A 21,543-nucleotide genomic window follows, 5' to 3' on the forward strand; every position below is an offset into this window, starting at 1 on the left:
TTTTAGTGCATATAAAAAATTTAATTCGATTTTTACAGCAGAGAATCGAGTGCAGGCACACGAATTTAATTTAGTTCAGAGCTCGACTAATCCAAGATATACAAGAAATCCAAAAAGAGGTTGGCCTTATTCTTGTATTATATAGTTAGACAAATGTTCCACCAACTTCTACTAGAAATAAAATTGACAAAGAGCAATCTCTGATCATTGTCTGTAAAAAGAGCACTCTGTCTCTTTGTCGTAAATTCTCACCTACCACAAAATTATTTCATTACTGTTATTCTACTAAAAAGCAACTTTTAGCTGAATTGAACAAGAAAAAAACCTGAATTTGATTGAAAATGACAGTTAATAGTGTTATTAAGGAAGATAAAGTGTTTGATATTTTTTAGGCAGACTCATTTGGGTTAGCATGCAGCTAATATTTAATGCTTTCATAAACAGGAAGTAGATAAAACAATTCCGGTTTAGTTACGACAACAGGAAGAAGCTAAAAAAAGTGTGGCCAAGTGCAGAAATTGTTTCAATACTAGTAAAGATGCGACGAAGATAACGTTTGTAACAAGTTAGTATCGACAGTCAAAAGTAAGAATTTGCTTTGGTAGGTGTTTTCCATTGCTTCACACATACAAAATTTCTTGCAAATTAGTCAATTTTACGTTTCACTGTGTTATGCACAAACATTAGGCTTCATCTTTATTATTTCCATATTCTGTTGATAGAAATTGCGAAATGACAGTAAAATTTCGTTTGGGAGATGAACATTTATCGCCACTTTTCGTACTAAGCGTGGAAAAACAAGTTCAAAATCGGAATTTGAATATCTAATAAAGTTAAGAGTACAAGTTAATCATGCCTTTCATTCTTATTATTCTCTCTCTCTATGTATATAGATATATACACACAGTGGTAATTGAATTACAACTGCGCGCTTTAACCTTGTTTACTACGCTACGACTGTTAATGAGCGTCAGTACGCCTGTTGCTATTATTCTGTATGCTGAAACTCTGAATTTTCATAAGATTTTATATTTTTTCGTGTAAAATTTTGTTAATTCTTTAACAACGTGGTTTAAGAAAGCTAATGAGAATTTTCTTCATGTAGTGAAGAAAGTGGTTAGGATCACCATGGAAGTGAAAATGGAACTGTTGGGAAAGTAGAAACACGACATGCGCATCCAAGACTTGACTACTGCATACTATATGCCAAGAACGAAGATATCTACTATTGCGAAAAACAAAGATGCTATTAAATCGGCTAATGCTGTGAATGCGTGAAATCGATTATCAAACACAAATCAGAGACATATGAGCATGTTGAGAAATTGATTCTGATCCGGTTAACAGAAAGAAAAAAATATTTTTATTTATGTTGCGATATATGTCACTCACTGCATTTATGTTCTAGTATTAAAGAGAGTTATAATGATAACAATAAAATTTTGTTAAAGAACGGACTGATTATTTTCCTTTTAATTACTATTAGAAAAATAAACCCATTTGATATAAGCCCAAGGATTTGGAACGGATTAATGACAAGGTACCACTGCAATATAGTAAAAATACCCAGTTAAAAAAAATTACTAATAACTTATACATTAAGTTTTACTTATATATGAGAAAATAGAAATCTCTCGATGAATATTTCCTTTGCATTTAAATAATAACTTTTTCACCAAAGGAAAATAATTCTCAATTATATGTAATGACTCCATAAGTAAATAATCGTAAAGACGGCGAATTTATAAGCGACTGAAAATAAATGATAATTATTATTGATGATGCAACAAGAAGGAAGGATCCGATGGACCCAAAAAGGATGATGTGCAATCGATTATAAATGCACAATATATAGTACAATATATAGATATGGAGCTATGTGTTTCAGTCATATTCTCTACAAGTAGTATACGGAAGGAAAACAGAGTCGCAATTAAATACCGAAGTATGTTTGCTTATTCTTTTTGTGTACAAACAATTTTAATTGATGCCTCATCATGATAACGATGTTAATGGTGAAATGGAGGCGTACTTGCCTCTAGAAGACACAGACTTCCGAGAATCGCTAAAAAATTTCGAGCCGGATATTGATATCAAGAAATTTGACAAAATGTACATTACGATAAAATAAAATAAAATAGTAATACCTTTCAATTATCCGTTAATATTATTTTTGTGACCTAGCTATTTGTAAATCATTTTGAACTAAACTCCGGGGGTAGAAGTTAAAAATTCTCCGATTGTCAATAAAAGTATATCGCATAGGCCAGCGGTGTCCAACCTTGTGCTCGCTGATCTTTTTGTATGTGCTATGAACAAAAAATATTTTAAAAATAACCATTCTTTTACATTTCTTAATTGTTAAAATATAGTAAGCATTTAGAGTCATAAGAGGTGTCTTGCAAGACGATATAAAATAACTGATTGCTGATTGATGAACTTTATAGCGAACATGGAATCTTATTGCTTCATTCCGATGTTAGATGGCTCAGCAGGGAAAAAGTACTTCAACGATTTGTAGAAGTTCTTTCGCCAGTAAAGCAGTTTTTGGAATCCCGAAACGAAAGTTATAAAGAATTGGACGATAATAATTGGTTATCTGATCTGTATTTTCTCATGGATATAACAGCTAAACTGAACAAACTGAACGAAAATCTCCTGGGAAAAGAAAAAAAAAAACCATTTTTCAATTGACTGGGACTGTAACTGCTTTTCAGAAAAAGTAAAATTTGTGGATAAATCAGACGAAAGAAAGAATTTTCACCCATTTTCAGAATTTATCAAGCCATATTAATAACCACAAGGCAATTGAAACAGAGAAATACTTGGAAATTCTAAATGCACTAAAAAATAATTTTGAACTCTGCTTCTCTGATTTCCATAAAGTTCAATCAATATTATTATATATCTCAAAACCATTTGCCGAAATTAATATTTAAGATGTATCACATAAGATTGGAAATATGTTTGAAAAATGTTGATGTTATGGAAATGTGCTCGCGATAGGCTAAAGGTTGGGCATCACTGGCATAGGCTGTCAACCCTGAAATTATAGCGAGGGTTTAGCGCTGCGCGGTGATATCATTTTAAAAGCACTCTAAACTGACGTTTTATAATACATGATTCAAGTTATTCAACTATTTAATAACATAATTCGATGTAAAACATATTAATTCAATATTCTGAATTTTCTGTTCTTTGGTTAATTTCATTTTGTAATTTTCTTATACTTTCGTACTGGGATAATCCCGAGCAGAGAAGAAATGCTATAATTTGCTCTAAATACTTTTAACCATGATGAAAATAAAATTCATAATTTACGTACATATTATTATGTGGATAAAATTAGTAATGTATTATATATTGACGTAAAATAAATTAAATACAAATGTTAATAAATTGAATAGTGGCCGAATCTTCATAAAGTGTCCTTAAAATATCTAAAATATTTTATAACAATTCAGATGAAATAGAATTTCGTAAGAAAACTAAAAAACATTACGGTTTGCGGACTGAAATTTGCACAAGTGTCATCAGTTCAATAAATTTCATTTATTGCTGAAAAACAATCTGCTTAGCAAATACTAAAATTTAAAAACTGGTAGAGTTGGCAGCTACGGTATGGTAATAAGAATAAAAATGCTAAGAATTCCTCCAAGGCCCGATTAACAATTAAGTTAGTTACCTATGTTGCAATACTTTTTAGTTTCCTATACCAAATCATTTTATGAAATACAAAATCTCTGCTATAAAAGAATTCTGCTGCTTATGACTAACTTATATTATTTATACTTTAATGAAAGCTTAATGCAATAACAATATCAATTACTACACTGCATATAAACTGTCTCCAACACTATGGCGACAGAGATTCTGCACACAATGAATAATAATAATAATAAACCAAATAAACCATAGATGCTGTATGGAACTAATCCATTATACACATTTGGAGGAATTTCACATTTTCTAGACAAGTGGTTCTCAACCTTATTTTTCCTTCCCATGCACCCCTTTCACCACTGCTAAACGATCGTTCCCACTCCTTCGCAAAGCTCGAAAAATACATATACATTTATTTAAATTCAGATTATTATTTTTTAATAAATTTTATAAAATAAACAAGAAAAAAAAAACTGATAAAAGTTCAAACTTGAATAAAAATATTTTTTTTTTATATATTCATAAACTAAAACTAAAACCTTAACCGTTAAATAAAAGGCTGACGATGTAATTCACCTCCAGGGGGGATTGCCCCCTAGTTGAGAAGCCCTATTCTAGAAGAAAAACTGCTAGAAATAGCTAATTTCACGAATAATCAAGGAGTGTTTCATAAATTATGCCAATGCAGGAAAAGTAGATTTCATTTAATTCTTTTCGATTAAAAATGCTGATCTATCTATCCTACATTACTTAACATTTGTATTTCGCACTGCCTCTCGAAGGGCAAAAAACTAGATCGAGACTGTTTTCTATGTTCTTTAATTTTTTCTATCATCGAGAAAATAAGAGTTTTTTATTTTTTTTTTTTTTAATTCTTGTATGAGGTTTGTCGAACGGGTTATAATAATTATCGAAATAAGATTATATATTTAATGGCACTCTAATGTTGTGCATCACGTTATCTAATACATACGCACCAAAAGTTGACCGATGTCATTTCTTCTGACAGTTGATTCAATTAAGCACTGATTTATCGCATGCAGCAACAGATAAATTTTGTAACTGTGCCAAATCACAAATGGCAATATTGAGCACATTTTAATAAGGTTTTAAAAATATTCACTTATTCTATTCTGGGGGCGTATTAAAACTTCTCTAGTTTAGATTATGATATCTCTTAGGTATTTAATTATATTTACATAAGTTATTAGTTAAATCGTCCAAATCATAAATAGGATTTAAAATAAGAAATCATTCACAGGAATTTTATTTCACCTAAAAAATAAAGATGGACAACTTCACAATAACAAAATATTCTTTATTTAATAGGACTACCGTATTTCAGACGCATTAAGGTATTCTACACGAAAGCACTCAGAAATTCAAGTTAACGTATCCCGCAAAGAACAAACTTTTAAAAATACATTTTCTACAAAGAAGATTCGAAGAAGAGCATTTTGGCTCGTAATCGTTCGTTACTCAAGTCAGAAGACGTTTTATAGAATACGAGCTGGGCGTTGCTAATATTTCCTTAAAATGAGCAAACATACATGATTTCCAGGTAATGATTAGGAAACGATTGCTTAAAAAAAAAAAAAAAAAAAAAAAAGAGAGAACACAAGATAATTTCGTAATTTCTAGTGATAACAAACCACTTAAATGGATCTCCTACCCCATGATGACTACATTTGAGTTAGGAGAATATTGCGGTCAATTTCGCAATGAAGCACCATTATCATCAATGATATATTTGTACCTCATTATTCAGAATATTGATGCCAGAGAGATTACTTTTTGCATTTGCTTGTAATCCAACACCAGATCATTATTTCGTACAATTTTTAGAGATCACAGATCACTTGCAGTGCAAAGTTACATACATTTCCGCCAACTCCTCATTCTGAGCGCTTTCATTTACATTCACGCACAAAGAAACCAAAAACTCAGACTGAACTGTCTTATTTCTTGCAATACGATCATTAAATAATACGGCAGTGAAAAAGCATGTGCATTTATTGATCCTTATTAGTCAATAGATCAGATATTACAAAAACTTTATCCCCTAAATACATAAACAAATGCTTAATTACCTGGAATATGACACATTCATAGTAACAGGAAAATTACCACTATTTTTGAATTAGTTGACAAATTTTTAATTCTGGCCTCTTCGATTGTCATATTTTAGAAACTAAAATGTTGGTTAAAAATTAATATCCATGAATTAAAAATGAAGATTAAAAAACAAAAATACAAATTTAAATATATGCGAGGACGGGAACAGAAGTGCTGATACATAAATAAATAAATGCTGATACGCGGGGTGGGCGGATCATTTCGAATATTTTTTTCTTTTGTTTTCAGTAACAAAAAAAAAAAAAAAAAAAAAAAAAAATTCTCTTAGGCTTCTTAACGGAAGGAAGGTTATGGGAAAAACTGTAGATGAATAAAATTTGGTGCGTTCGTGATGTCCGAAAGGCATATTGAAACTTTCAAGACCGTCAATTAAACCTTCCCTTTAAAACATTGACAACTATACATACATGCCAAATCCTTTAAAATCTTTTATCAGCGTTATCACGTGATGAACAGAGGAGGAAAAAATTTGCATTCGCACATCTCTTGATTTAGTAGTCTTAGCCTAGGAATATGCACACATATTTTAGACTATTTCCTCTTCTCCTTTTTTAATTTTGTACGAAATACCCTGTCTTCAGAAAATACCGAATGAAACCAATATCAACATCGGTGGTTAAAAGTTTGCAGATATTTTTACAATTTTAGTAAATTAATTTAGTAATTAGCATTTAATAATTTAATAAATAATTCTTTTAGTTCTAATTTTGAAAAATTATTTTTTAATTTTATGCAAATATTTGTGTTTGTTTCTTGAGAGTTCCATCTTTATTAATTTCCATTTCTTTATTTCTCAATACTCATTTATTTGCCCCGTGTACGCAGTCATCTGATCAATGTTCACGTTCACAGTGTTAAGTGTTCGCATTCTTACTTCCTCGTACGAAGTAAAAAGGAAGTATTGTAATTGCGAAAAGTTTCAGGCAGCACATTTCAATGAAAATATCCATTTTGACCGCTATCGAATGCAATTTAACGATGTTTTTGCGTGACATCTGTACGTAAGGACAGAATAAAAGCCTCTTTTCCTACAAAGAAATTATAAAACTGCTTTAAAATGAATTCTGAAGAGAATTCGTCGTACCTACGTACGTACGTATCTCGCATAACTCAAAAACGAGTAGCCTCAGAACTTTGAAATTTTGTATATAGGACTGCTATAACATTTAGATGTGGACCTCGTATTTTGGTTGCAATCGGCCGCACCAAACGTACATAAATATATTTATATATATATCCACTTTGTAACCCGGCTCAGTGATCTCAGTTTCTTTACTCTTATATGTTTGTAAATTGTGCATTTTTTGCTTTAAAATGATTGAAGATTTAGTTATTATTTATTTTTAACTTACTTATTCTTAGCATTACCAGTGATATCAGCATCTTGGTTAATATGATTCAGAAAGGTGAAGAGGAAAAAATGTTCGCGGCGTGGATGTGTAGCTGCAGCTGGCAGTATTCCAAAAATAATTCTGTACTTTCTTATTTAGGAAAACAAAACACCCGAAAAAAGGTCTTCAATGATGCATTTTATTTTAAATGTTTTGGTTGTTCTGTTTTTAGTTGCAATTCTGAGCTTTTTTTTTTTTTAAAAAAAAAAAAAAAAAAAGAAGAGATTGTAACCTCCACATTAGCTGAGATTACAAAAATATTAGAAACACACACACACACATATAAGGATATATATATATATATATAAGGATTATATTTAAAAGTATGCATATGTGCATAAGAAAATGAAAATATTGACATTTCGATATTAAACCACTACAGACGCACTCAGCTGTTTAAGTTTCCAACAATGTTTTCGAAAAGGAGAGCAATTAAAAATAATCTGACAGCAGCATTAAGCAGTCAAAAAAATTTAATTCTCCCTCTACGCTCGATGACTTAACAGCAGTATTGAGCAGTCAAAAACGTTTAGTTCTCTCTAGGCGCTTGACGAGTTAACATCAGTATTAATATATTAAAAAAAATATTGCAGCCAGATCATTGCGGAGTAAAAACAAGGATTTAACGTTGTACAGGACACAAGTGCGTTAGGTTGTCATTTTAATTTAAGGCATTAATCGATTTGTTAAGGAATCGGGGGGCAGGGTTTGTAGCCACATTTTAGTTAAAAAAATAAGCACCTATAAGCACTTTTCAAGCACATTTTAAGGAAAAAATAAGCACCTGTCTAATTACATTACACACAACTGCATAACCTTAAAAGAAAAATTAGACTTGTAATTTAAAATATGAGCAATGTAATATTTATTAAGAGAATGAGCATTACCTCAACCATAATTACAAACAATTAACTTTTTTTTTTAATTTTAAATGACAGTTCAATTTACAGAATTAGTTTACAATGAGAGGAAAAAAAAACTATGCAGAACTAAACTATATTACAAGATTTAATGATGAAATTTCAGTTCAAAATATAGAAAATAAATAATAATAATAAGCCATATTAATTGTATTTATTTGTTTGACACCTAATAATAAATACAATTTATTTTTCCTTATATTAATATTTAAATAATTTAAGTTAAATCAAAATTCTGAAAATTTTCTAAATTTTCATTGCATAACAGTTTTCCCTTAACATATATTCCAAGCAAAGTAATTTAAGTAAAAAAGAGGCACATTTCTGAAATCAGAAGACGGGATATTGCTTCATGCAGTCACTCGCATACTCGGAAATTGCCGAATATTACGGTTAGTAACTGGAAAAAGAGGAGTGGGGAGATTGTAACCGTTCTTTAGATTTCTCGGCTAAATAAATAATTTTGACATTTCGATATGTGCATCATACAAAAATAGACCAACGGAACTGAGAAATATTCTGCTTAGAAAGCACAGTAAAACTCTTTAAGTGTTCATAAACAAATCTCATAAACAATTATCGCTGCAAAATACCACAAACGCTATTGTGCAATACGTGCGGCGTAATTCTTCCACATGTGATATTACGCAATCAGAATCAACAGCTCCCGGTATTCGGAGAATAAAGAACTAAATAAAGGAAAAGAAAGAGACTAACTAATCTGTGGTGTTTCTGATTCTAATTTTCAGCAGACTGCGTTAAATTTCCGGAATAGAATAAATTTTCGCTTAGGTTGGGCAGCCCGCAAAAACTTTTAGTCCTATTCAATCCAGATTGGACAGTGACAAAAAAAAAAAAAAAAAAAAAAAAGTCCGCTGCTTCAATATTAGAGATTTTGTGGAGAAAGGGGAGAACCTCTCAACCTCCGTACTGTATAATGTATTGGAAAAAAAAAAAAAAAAAAAAAAAAGACTATTCGATTACTTTCCTTTTATTTAAGCCATTCCGAATATTATTCCTTAGAAAGCTAATCTGTGTAAAAACACACCCATTTTTGGAAGTTTATCTATACTTCAGCAGTTACTGCAACTATATTATTATAAATATTCATGCATATGCTCATAATATAAGCATAACGATCATAATAAACACGAATATGAACTGACCACGTGGAACCAGAATGCAAATTATGAAAATCTTGATAGAAATTCAAACGTGTGTAGTATTTGGATGGGAGGAAAAGAATACCGAATGTACCGGAATTTTCTACCATTTTCTACCAATTCTTTGACCAATAGAACGACGTGCACCTCTCTGTACTCTCGCGCGCACCATAGGTTACGTTAATGCAGAGAAAGGGGGGAAAGCAATATCCGGGAGTATGATTCACCATCTGACGCTGCAAAGATTGATTCACCATCTGACGTTGGAAGAAAAGTTGTTTATTTAGTTTCGGCTTTGGTACGGGGAAAAAATGTGCGTTCATTAAAACAAAGGATTTAAAAAAAGCACTAAAAGCAAAAAATAAGCACTAAAAAAAAAAAAAAAAAAAAAAAAAAAAAAAAAAAAAAAAAAAAAAGGGCTTTAAAGAAAAAGTAAGCATCTATAAGGGCCTTTATATTTTATTTTCAAATATAAGGACTTATAAGCACTTGTAAGGATTGCTACGAACCCTGGGGGGGTTACTAGTTTTATTATTATTCTGCACGACGAAATGTATTTTTATGTATTTATTTGGTTTGCTGTTCTTTTGTAGGCCTTATGTTTCTGCGTAGATACAGCCTGAATTGTGTAAAAAGGTAAAGTGAACCGGATGAATAGGCTGTTGGCGACATTTGGAAATTTCACGCAAACCCGAAAATAATTTTTAAGTAGCTAGAAAACAAGCTTTCGGGAACCTAGCGCTGATTTCCAGAGTGATCGGCCATACCTACAACATACGCGAAAAGCCCAGCTGAAGTGAGATAGCTTCTCCGCAAAGTGGAGTTAGGATTACAAGAAAATGGCAGGGTTGTCAAATTTGGTGCGAAATCGCCCATTTGGCAACAAAACTTTCGATATTCCTTAGATGAAGCAAGAACATTCAAGAACGCAACGCATTCTTAGCGGTTTTCTCGGGAATATTCTCAAAAGTTGGTCAACACACGCCGTATTTCAGTGCTTAGTCATGAAGCTTCTTTACCGTTATAGTCTGAAGGCTGCGTTGCTGTTTCAGCATGTTTGTCGTAGTTTTTCGACGACGTGTCTTTCAAACTGTCTTGTGTAACAGTGCTTACTGGCGAATAAATTGTGTTTTGATTCTTCATCAAGTGCTGTCATCAATTATTCCAAATCCACGAACGCATAGAACGCAACAATACATTAAAAAACCTACACAGAAGGCCATGTTAGCCACAGGGTAAGGTCATTAAGACATGGTTGAAACAAATCCTAGGCCACATCACTTCATTCCTAAAATGTTCACAAACCTTAGAAAATTTGGGTTTCACAGATACCCAGTATCTGATCCAGTATGGTCCCTTCTCCACATGTTTCCATAAATTAACACACTGACAGACACCTGTGCCAATGTAGTAAGAATGGGACCCCATATTACTATGTTTTTGACTGCACATAACAAGTCAGTATCATCCCCCCCCCCCCAAAAAAAAAAAAAAAAAAAAAACCCAGCATCAGCCTAATAGATAATTCCGAAAGAAAATCTACTGAAAATCGGAATGCTCAAAGCAAATTTGGAAATTTTGGTAACCTCTGTGCTACGAATGCAAGAATTTCGCATTATGTAAACTCCAATTACGACACTGAAACGGTAAAAACAATTAGCCTCTACTGTAACAATGAATACAGCACATGTATAAGTACTGTAGCTTCTTTCACTTACATACTAGTCAGTTCAGCTAGAAAATTTGCGAAAAACGAAAAATAAAAGTACTTTAGTTTCCCATTTTAATACTGGACAGTAGTCTTTTTGACTTCATTTTCACTACTGATTAGTAGCTGTCACTAGTGCTTCAGTACTTTTATATAATGCTATGTTGTCCTGCACGATGCTTTGCATTTTGTTTGGTATCCTGCCTACTGAGTATGAGCTTCTTTGTTTCTTGTTACTGCAGTTTAACGCCTACTAGCTTCACTTCTTGTAAAGCCCTCTTTGAAAGAGTATATAAAATTTCATCCTCAAGGACGACATCACAGTTCCGTGTGCCCTGACTTCAAACTGCAGCCATCCCGGCGGCGTTTAATCAAAACAGTCATGTTCCTTTCCGTTCCTTTTGGAGAAAGTACAAATACAGCCACTGAGAGAAAATGTGTCAAGTTACTTGACAGTTGTCTAATTTTAATACTCAGTCTACTTACTGCATATAAATTGACATTCTGTTGAATTTAAATATTTAGCGATTTTGTAACTTCTGAAAGCAACTCAATTTAACATTACAACCTAAATGATATCTAATTGGTTTCACGGGTTATTGTTCTTTGGAAATATTTAACTTTGGAATATAACCATAAATCCAAATTCAAAATAAAATAGCTATTGTTAACTCCTGGTTCATTTATAAATTTAAAATGATAATGCAAAGCAAAACACATACCATACCATACTACTATAACATAGTATAGCATAAATATAATATTACTACACACGCACAACTATACTATACAGCCTGAATTGTGTAAAAAGGTAAAGTGAACCGGATGAAAAGGCTGTTGGCGACATTTGGAAATTTCACGCAAACCCGAAAATAATTTTTAAGTAGCTAAAAAACAAGCTTTCGGGAACCTAGCGCTGATTTCCAGAGTGATACCTACAACATACTGTTGCGAAAAGCCCAGCTGAAATGAGATAGCTTCTCCGCAAAGTGGAGTTAGGATTGCAAGAAAATGGCAGGGTTGTCAAATTTGGTGCGAAATCACCCATTTGGCAACAAAACTTTCGATATTCCTTAGATGAAGCAAGAACATTCAAGAACGCATTCTTAGCTGTTTTCTCGGGAATATTCTCAAAAGTTGGTCAACACACGCCGTTGGTCTACTACACAGAACTACACTATAATACACATTACTCACATATATGAGTAGCAGGAGCGCGACAACTCAACACAACTAACGGCATTGCAGTGAGACGAAGGATGGACGATGGAAGCGAAAGAGAACAGTCATGTTTTCGACTAAGACGTATTAATAGATGGCGAAGCTGTTAACTTCTCAATTATAACTCTTTTTTCATTTGTAAATACTCATCACTGTATCTCAATCAATAACTGAATAAATACTTAGTCACCTAAATGTGTGTCGTCAGCGTAGAAATCTCCTAGACGCCAAGTTTACATATATATGAAACAATGTAAATCAAAATTCTAACTTTAATTTGGCAATAGTGTCTTAAACCTCTAGTTTTAATTCGTTTCGTCTTTCTTTCTGTACGACAAATAGTAACTCCTTACAATAAATTTCTCTAACCTGCGGCATAAAACTATTAAAAACACTTACATAACGATTCATCAAATAATAATTAAAATTTTCCGAACTGAAACAATAAATCAAAACAGAATGAAAATCAGTTTTTCTCAAAATTTCATTTTGCATCGCATTTGCTCTCTGTCTAACAATTTTGCTTTTGCCTTTTTTTTCTCGGTTGCTTAAAAAAAAGTGATATTTCATTAAAGAAAGAGCACGTTTAGCGCCAGTTTATCGTAAAAAATGTAATGTCAACAATAAAAGAATTTGTCTGCTGGACGCAATTGCAAGTATCCACAAAAAAGAGCGGGAGAGGGAGGGGGCAGAGAGAGGGAAAATGTTAATCATGTCAATTCTCCATTTCGATACGGCCACTTTATCTATAAATCAAGTAAACAATTCTAATTTTAAAATTCCAGCGATCCAACATCAATCACTGTCTCCGAGCTCTAATCTCTTACTAGTGTTTTCTGTCGCGCAGTTCTTTTTTATGTAATATATTTCATAGCATTTACCCATGATAAGAATCACAAATGGAATCAAATGCTGATTTCATGATATTCCCCCCCGAAAAAAACAACAACTATGGTACAACATTTAGTTGTTAAATGTAACTAACTATTTAATTATGAAGTTTGCATTGCATTGCTAAGTATACACATCAAATTGCATACTTGCAACCTTTTAAACATTTATGATTTTTACACGTTTAAACTTATTTTCCTGCTTTTGAAAACTAAAATATAACAATAGCAAATTAAAAAAGATTCGTGATAAAAATTATAATACGGTTTAGTTGAATTCATCGCACTGGGAAAAATGCATAACAGACGAGGAATATGTCTTCCATTTATTTACAGAAATACAGATTTCCGCCTTCAAAGATAACGTGTTTAATTACTGACCGCGTAGACTGTTATCCTGGACAAGGCACAAACATATCTGATTGCAGCGTCTTTGAGCAATACGAGCTCCTAAAACTTGTTGATTCCAAAAGCCGTCTTGAGAGGTTGTGGCAGAGGAAGAGAAACGTGAGATTTTTGGATTCCATTACCTGGGTTCGTCCCTATATATTGTAACACCGGTAAACTGAGAAAACGTAAAAAAACAGCATAACAGTTTTAATGGTTAATTGACGCTTTTTTAACCAACAATTTGATAATTAATATACATATAATTATGATGCACATATGCTCCCACCATCGCTAAAGCATACAAGGTACAGTTTACATGTTGCTTTTATAAAAAGAATACTGAACTGAAATTAGAACAAACTTATGTTGCTTTCCATAAAAGAGAAATTTTAATTGCTGGTGAATATCAGTTTTAATATTAGCTCTTAAAGTATTTACGGTTTTATACTTTAATTACGTTATCAATACTTTGTAATTATTTGTTCTTCTACAAATAAAATATTTCTGTTCATTTTAAAGTATATGAGTTTTTCTTTTACAAAAGATGAATTAACGTTGCTGTTTGATGCAATGTTACATATTCTGCAACAGCTTTTGGATTTTTATTTCAAAAATTAAATGACGAAGATTGTGAAATTTTGATTGAAATTTGTAAAACACCAATTACGAGGAATATCGTACAATTAATAAAGCAGTTATATAAAAACAAAACTAATGGTATTGAATTACCAGAAATACGGTGTGAGTCGAATTTTAAAAATTCCCTAGGTCTAATTTTCTTGACATCTACTTCTACATTATCAATAAATCAAAAACTTCAATACCTAATTAAGACCAAAACTGAAGTGTCCCACAAAGAACCAACTTTTATCAAAAATAAAAACTTAAACTTATATCAAATATTTAAAAATGAATTGAAATACTTTCAGCAAGGAAACAGAAGGAAATACATTTAAATAGCATATGATTTCCTTACGACTGCTAGACCAATATATGTAGACCTGGGACAGCGGCTAGTCATTATTAGACGTCAATTAGGAGACTGGAGTTAAGGCAAATTGTGCTTTTAGGCACCCACTTTTTTAAAGGAGTAGATACAAAAAAAAAAAAAAAAAAAAAAAAACCCACTAACACTTCAACTGCGCGTCGAAAAAAACATTACCCAAAATCTTCTCTTTCAGAAATTCTGATTCGTTCATCTATGCGATGACTTCCTCCTAGAAGTGCCCACATAAAGGCAGAGCTAAGCGCGAAACATTTTCCCCAATCTTAACCAACGTACAGGGAACGTACGCGCAAAAGTTTCTGCTGGAAACCTCCCACTGAAACTATAACTAACTTTTTTAGTACAAAGGGGATTTATCCCTGAAGGACTATTGTTTTCGTTTTGCGATGGTTCACTATAAATGTCCGTTTCACTTTTCAAATTGTTGCCGCCAAATGTTAGAGTTCTGCAATATAATTGAAGAAATTAAATAATGAAAAATCTGCATAAATGTATGTATATTTCTCGCACAGTGATAAAACAACGGTACATAAGAGCCATCGAATTTCGAATGACTTAATCCTACTGCGAATATGGGCATGTGAAAGCCCAAATTTGGAATTTGTTTTATTATCGATTTCCTATTTTATAAAACTTTAACGAATTTTTGATTAACAAACTCAAGGATTCCAAAGCGAGCAATGGCAACGTTGTACAGAAAAAACATTTTTATCTCCAACGTGCCAGACTCTGTATCGGAAATTCTAAAGATAAGCTCTTTAAAACTATTTTGCGATATTGCTCTTGAACTGAATTTTATGGTTTAAGTGCGAAGAACATGATATTTAATAAATAAAAGTACCAGACAAAATGTTAAAAAAACGCCCTTTTGGACCTAATTTATATCTGAAAGCTTTCAGATATTTATTTATTATTATTTTTTTAATAGCGCTGAAAGAAACACCTTTTTCAGAAACGCTTCTTTATGTGATAACCAAATTATGTGCGTGTGCGTTTATCACAGAAAAATGGAAATCCCTTTAATAACTGGAAAAAGCAAAAACTACAAGAAAGAAATGGAGTGATTTTAAAAACTTAAAGCTCTTTATCAAAGAGCAGATTAAAGTTTTTACTATAAATTTATCAAGCACTTTTCTGAATTTGTCTCTGGATGCAACTTAAAATTTTGAGTTTAAATTTAGGGGGGGGAAGTCAATAAACAAAAATAAACTAAGATTCATGCCAAAAAAAAAAAAAAAAATCTGTCCCAAACCGGTAAGAGAAAAGCTAATATGGTGAAAGCCGAGAAAACAGAGAGCTTAAGAAAACCCCATTAATTTTTCTATCTTTCATTTAAATTTCAAAACGAAATTATTCACTCCAGCATCACGCTATTATTGTTATTTGAAATGCTTTTCCAGAGCTGTTCCTAAAGTCTGAATAATATTATATCTAATATTTTATTCATCAATTTATCTTGAACTATCAGAAAACTGGTTTTATTATCAATTTTTCTAAATTACCAGTAGCTGAAAATGTTGATAAATTTGCAGCCGCTAGTGATCTCCATCAACACTGGGACAGAGCGTCGAATCTTCGAATGCTTTATCTAACTAAGCAATTCAAATTAATCCATAATTTTTTAACGTTCAAATAACTACAGCAAATAAAGGCAAACACAGCTTCTGCAAACAACAAGAAAATCTGCGACACAATATGCGTTTTCCTTTCTGCTAGAGTTATATTATGTAATAACATTTCGTAACTTTCTTGAAATCTAATGGTTTCTAAGAAATTAACCGTACGAATTAAAGCTTCAACGGAATTTGATTTACAGGAAATCTGTAGTTTTATGATAGCAGGCACATAAATAAAAAAGTTCCACTTTAAGATTACAATGAAAATTTCTTCAAAACATTCCCCTTGTTCATTATTTCTTGAGGGGGGGCAATATAAAGTGTGTAAACAAAAATAATATAAAGTGTTCAGGCTTTCGGCATTTTATCATTTGAATTACCCAAGGGAATCAACGTGAAACTGAATAAACAAGGTAAAGAAGAGTTGTACTGGAGAAAAAAAAAAAAAAAAAAAAAAAAAAGAATATTAAAATCTAACTTGAAAAATGAGATGTGTAGAAAGGGAAATTACTTTCGGTATTTTTTCCTATCAACAGAATAAAAATATACATAAACTCATCGCTGTTATGCTGATAAAAAACGATATATTTCGGATTTTTAAGATATAAACAAGCAGCCCTCCATCACAGGAATCTATTTACTTGAGACTCTGCCTCCCTTGCCAAAAAAAGAATGTTTATATGATACGGAAAATGGAAAAAAAAAGTTTGATTTTTTACGATTTTGGTTTAGCACTTGAAAGATACCTAGAGTGCGACACGCATGAAGTTGGAATTATATATATATATATATATATATATATATATATATATATATATTAAAAAAAAAAAACGCTTGGGGGGAAAAAAAAAGCGCTTGGGGAAAAAAAAAAAAAAAAAAAAAAAAGAGAGAGAGAGAGAGAGAGAGAGAGAGACAGAGGAGCTAGAGGGGGGGGGAGGTGGAATTGCAATAGGAAAGATCTACCATTTCAGAGTACAGTTTTATCATCAAAAATGTTTTTAAAAAAATTGAGGGTTTTCAGATTTTATATTACGCCAAAAGGGACCGTTTTTTTAACGTTTTGTATGTTACCTTTATTTATTAAATATCACGTTCTTCGCACTTAAATCATAAAATTCAGTTCAACAGTATTATCAAAAAATAATTTAAATAGAGCATATCTTTAGAATTTCCGATACACAGTCTCGCGCGCTGGAGATAATATTTCCTCCCTCCCGTACAGTGTTGCCATTGCTCGCTTTGAAATCATTGAGTTTGTTAATCAAAAATTCGTTAAAGTTTTCGAAAATATGACATAAATAATAAAACAAATTCTAAATTCGGGCTTCCACTGAAGTCGTAGCAGTCCTGTGTGGCCACGCTGAAAGTGCTAAATAACGATCCTCATTCGTCGTTGTGGATCTTGGTCGACCTTGTTCAGATCTTCTCGATATGAATCTAGTGTTCTGAATTTATTTCCACAAATTGTAACGACACTGGACGTTGCGTTGAACTGCGTAGCCAGCTCCGTTTCTGATTGGGCTGCCTTCAATCAACCAACAATTTTCCATCTCATTTCGTTATTCATATGTTCGTGACTACTCATTTTATCTGCTACTTTACAAAATTAACCCAACTCTTGCGAGAAACACAGTGAATGTCGTCAAGGTGTACTTTTTTTATTATTTTTTTCGAATACAAAAATCGCCGAAAACTCCTCGCATGCTTATATTTCTTCCATTCCACAATCCCAGCTCCGGAGATAACGCACGTGTACGCTAATGTATTCGACTCTGAATATTTGCATAATTCTTCGGCGGCATAATTAGTACCTTTAGTTCAATACCTTCTTAAAAATAGACATAATTTGCAAATTCTCTTAATTTTGTACACGAGTGTATTTTAAAAAATCAACTTGCACACACACACATATATATGCAAATCATATACGACATCATAACCATACTATTATTACTGTTATTTAGCGCTGATTTACTACTTCGTCTTTACCTCAGGTCATCAATTAGCCGAGGTGACTTTAAAAAGTTTAATTTCGCAAATTTGGTACGTAGATTGCGACTATCTTTTATGTAATATGTCGATCCTAACAAACAAGCTTCCACCCGGTTGCATGCAGCAAAAGTTCGATAATTCGTAATTTCGTGACTGAACTAATGCCAGATTATCCTGACTAAAACAAAATTTAGTTCGATAAGACGTATTTTCTTCAAATTATTGTAACAGAAGGAAGAAACACGCAATTTATCTCAATTTGCTAAGTAGGAAGATGCACGGAAGATAAATCAAAGGTTTTACGTTTCATATAATAGAAAATATTTGCCAAGAGTTGTCTTCTAATCTCTTTTCTTCCTTTTCATCCACGTACGCAGCAAAAGTAACAGCTCCAAATAACTGAAGGAGAAGCAGACATTAGGTAAAGTCTCTTCAAAGCAAGAAAAATCTCTCTCTCTCTCTGAAATGACTTGGAACTAAGTAGCAACTGACTGTTGGAATGATTTTTATACGATAATGCTCGGCCTTCTGGAAGCTTCGGGAAAAGTCGTTTCTAGAACTTTGAAAAACAATTACACAGAAAAAAACCATGCGATCAAACACAATATTTACAGAAATTTAGAATACTGAATTTTGCTTTAAAATGGTTATTAATACCAATGTACATAATCTTGTCAAATAAGTTCGAAAGTTCACTTGCTTAATAGATTCTGTTACTTATTCATTTTTTCTTCTATTTGAAACATCTATCTTTCAGCAAATTCACTTTTTTGGTAAAACTGCTTAACTTTCCCTATTAGCTCAGATTCTGTTATAAGCTTACTTTCAGATATCTTTGTACTGAATTATTTCCACAATATATTAGCCTGTTTACCTAGCTCAGATGGTTATGTTCGTCGAGTATTGATACTTTTAGAAGAAGCAGACGTAAGACAATTTGTAACTTCTTTTTTCTGATGTAAATAACAGAAAATTCCAGCATCACTGTTCTCCGTTATAATACTTCTATTCTCACTTTCTTTTAAATGACCAATAATAGAGTAAACTCTTGCCGAACGCTGACTTCGGAACGCGATTTTGAGTACTTGAGTATCTTAATTGTCTTTATTTAATTTGCCAACGCGAGAATTTCAATTATAGGATTTATTCCTTCCGCTGAAGATCGCAATCTTTATCTAATCGTAGAATCATAAAAATATTCAAAGCCTATTATGTGATGTATTTACATCTCTGCAAATAAAGCACTACGCGAAGGAAAGCATGATACACTTATGTCATTTTACAAACAATTCAACATATTTTAACAATTTTAGAAGTTGTTAAATATTTTAATAATTCAACAATTTTAGAAGCAATTCAAGACACTGCATAGGAATGATTAAACTCGCACGGGAACAAGTGAATTCATCAACAAGTACTGCTTGCTGGCATCAGCTCTGGCTAGATGTTATGAAAAATTTTAAAGAATTTCCATCTATTGAAAATGAAGCCAAGGAAATCGTACAAATTTCAAAAGTAATAGGCGGAGAAGGATTTTCAAACAAGGAAGAATGAGAAATCAAAGAATTAGTTAGCAATGACTATCATGAGACGACAAATAAAGAATTAAATGATCTTTATAACATCAGCAGACAGCAAAAGCAGCGATACTGAAGAAGATGAACAGCCTTTAACGTACAAAAAGTTAAACAAATTGCTAAAGAAGGCACAGGAAATGTTTCATTTTTGTAATGGAGATCAGCCAAAATGAAGAAAGAAGAGGACAATCAGAAATAGTGAAAAATTTTGCACTCTTTACAGCGAAATGTTTAATGAGTCGCGTCAGATGTTGTCACAAGCAAAAACCATTAGCTGTTTTTTTTTTTTTTTTTTTTTTTTTTTTTTTTTTTTTTTAAAGTCATTTATCTGCTTATTAAACAGTAATAAAATCCTTTCAATAAACGTTTGTTTTCCACTTTACAGTAATATTTAGGTTTGCATAAATTATACATAACTTTCTTAATCTTAACTATACCTAATCCATTTTTTTTTTCACAGAAAGTTAATTTTGTAAGAAAGCGATTTTGCTGTATGTATATTTTGCTAATGATGTAACCCCTGCGTTTAACAAGGGTTTATTGTACCCTTGTTTTTATGAATATTAGCCTTATATTTTCATTTTATACCCTACTCAACTTGTTTACCAAATTTTGAAAATATTCTAATAAAGATAAAGGAAACAAATGCTAATAAAGCGAATTTTAAACCGAGGATTAACTGAAAATGGCAAAAAGAAAGAAACAACTGGGAAGAACCTATCCGAAAACTGTCGAATACTAAACAGTATCGCCTCTTACAGCAGCTACCAGATTATCGTACGTGCCGAGCCGTCAATCTGGTCGCCAGCCTCTCTTTAAAATTATTGTTTTATTACTTTTGGTAAATTCTTTCTCTTATCTAATTCACCATGAGTATCTGTGAGTGTAATTTTAGAATTCGAAGAAAACAATTAAAAGCGAAATTTGAAATCATCCCCTAGAGTACAATATGAAATACGGAAGAAAAGAGAATGGTATTTAATAAGTAGGCTAGGCTATCACGGAATCAGCAGTCAGTGATTTGACGCAAGTTTTATGTACATACAGACAACGTATCCACAGAAGTACATATCTAACCTTTATTTCCGCAATTTTTGGTCTTAGGCATATACTTGCAGTTGCAAAAATGTTTTAAATGATGCAAATATTCATGTTTTCCTATTTTTAAACTAAAAAAAAAAAAAAAAAAAAAAAACATAATTTATTACATATTTACGTGACATAAGAACAAAAACATCACACTTATCTTAAATTATTAAATTCTTTAATTCGTTAGACGAGAAGTTAATACAACAGGTAAGTTTCGTTTTTCTTATGCCCACCTTGGCCGAGCGGTAAAAAAGCTGAAAAGACACTGGTAGTTCGATCTGGGTTTAAAACCTGGCGAATGGGCGAAATGCATTAGAGTTTTCGTGGCTTTTCCCACGTATAACATAGATACCAGTTTTCCTTAAAAAGTCCACGAAAGCATACCTTCCCTTAGGAAGATAACTCTCGCGTGTTTTGACGTAACCTAAATGATTCCAATCAGTTTTTACACTACGAATTACAACTGCACATATCCGTAGCATGGTTCGGCACGTTTTTAAGAATATTGTTAATTCAGAAGTTTCCTGACGCATTGTTTTTACTATTGTCCTGATGGCGACTATTTGTTCTAAAAAGATTAGCTGAACTACAGTAAACCGCAGAAATGGCACTATTTTGTGACTCACTGCCGTAATGATGCTTAGAATTTCTATAATCAGTGCACGGTGCAAATTTTGATACATTCTGAAATTATTATACGCATTATATTGTAGAGACATTAGGTTAATTGGAAAAGCCGGAGCGATGAAAAATGAGAATACGCCTTCGCCGGGAATCGAAC

General features: G+C 32.2%; 2 protein-coding genes across 2 annotated transcripts in view; one reads left to right on the forward strand and one right to left on the reverse strand.

The window, feature by feature from the left end:
- Nucleotides 1–1,706, forward strand: part of LOC146997795 (uncharacterized) — a 70,777-nt gene extending 69,071 nt beyond the window's left edge. The window contains exon 2 of the mRNA XM_085815898.1: nucleotides 1,106–1,706. The gene's annotated coding sequence lies outside the window, so the exon portion shown is untranslated. The remainder of the gene's footprint in view (nucleotides 1–1,105) is intronic.
- Nucleotides 1–21,543, reverse strand: part of LOC118188011 (uncharacterized) — a 145,614-nt gene that overhangs the window by 28,040 nt on the left and 96,031 nt on the right. The window lies entirely within an intron of this gene.

Source organism: Stegodyphus dumicola, chromosome 4 (assembly GCF_044657685.1).
Source record: "Stegodyphus dumicola isolate Sdum_Otavi_A_Nest chromosome 4, ASM4465768v1".
Lineage (NCBI taxonomy): Eukaryota > Metazoa > Arthropoda > Arachnida > Araneae > Eresidae > Stegodyphus > Stegodyphus dumicola.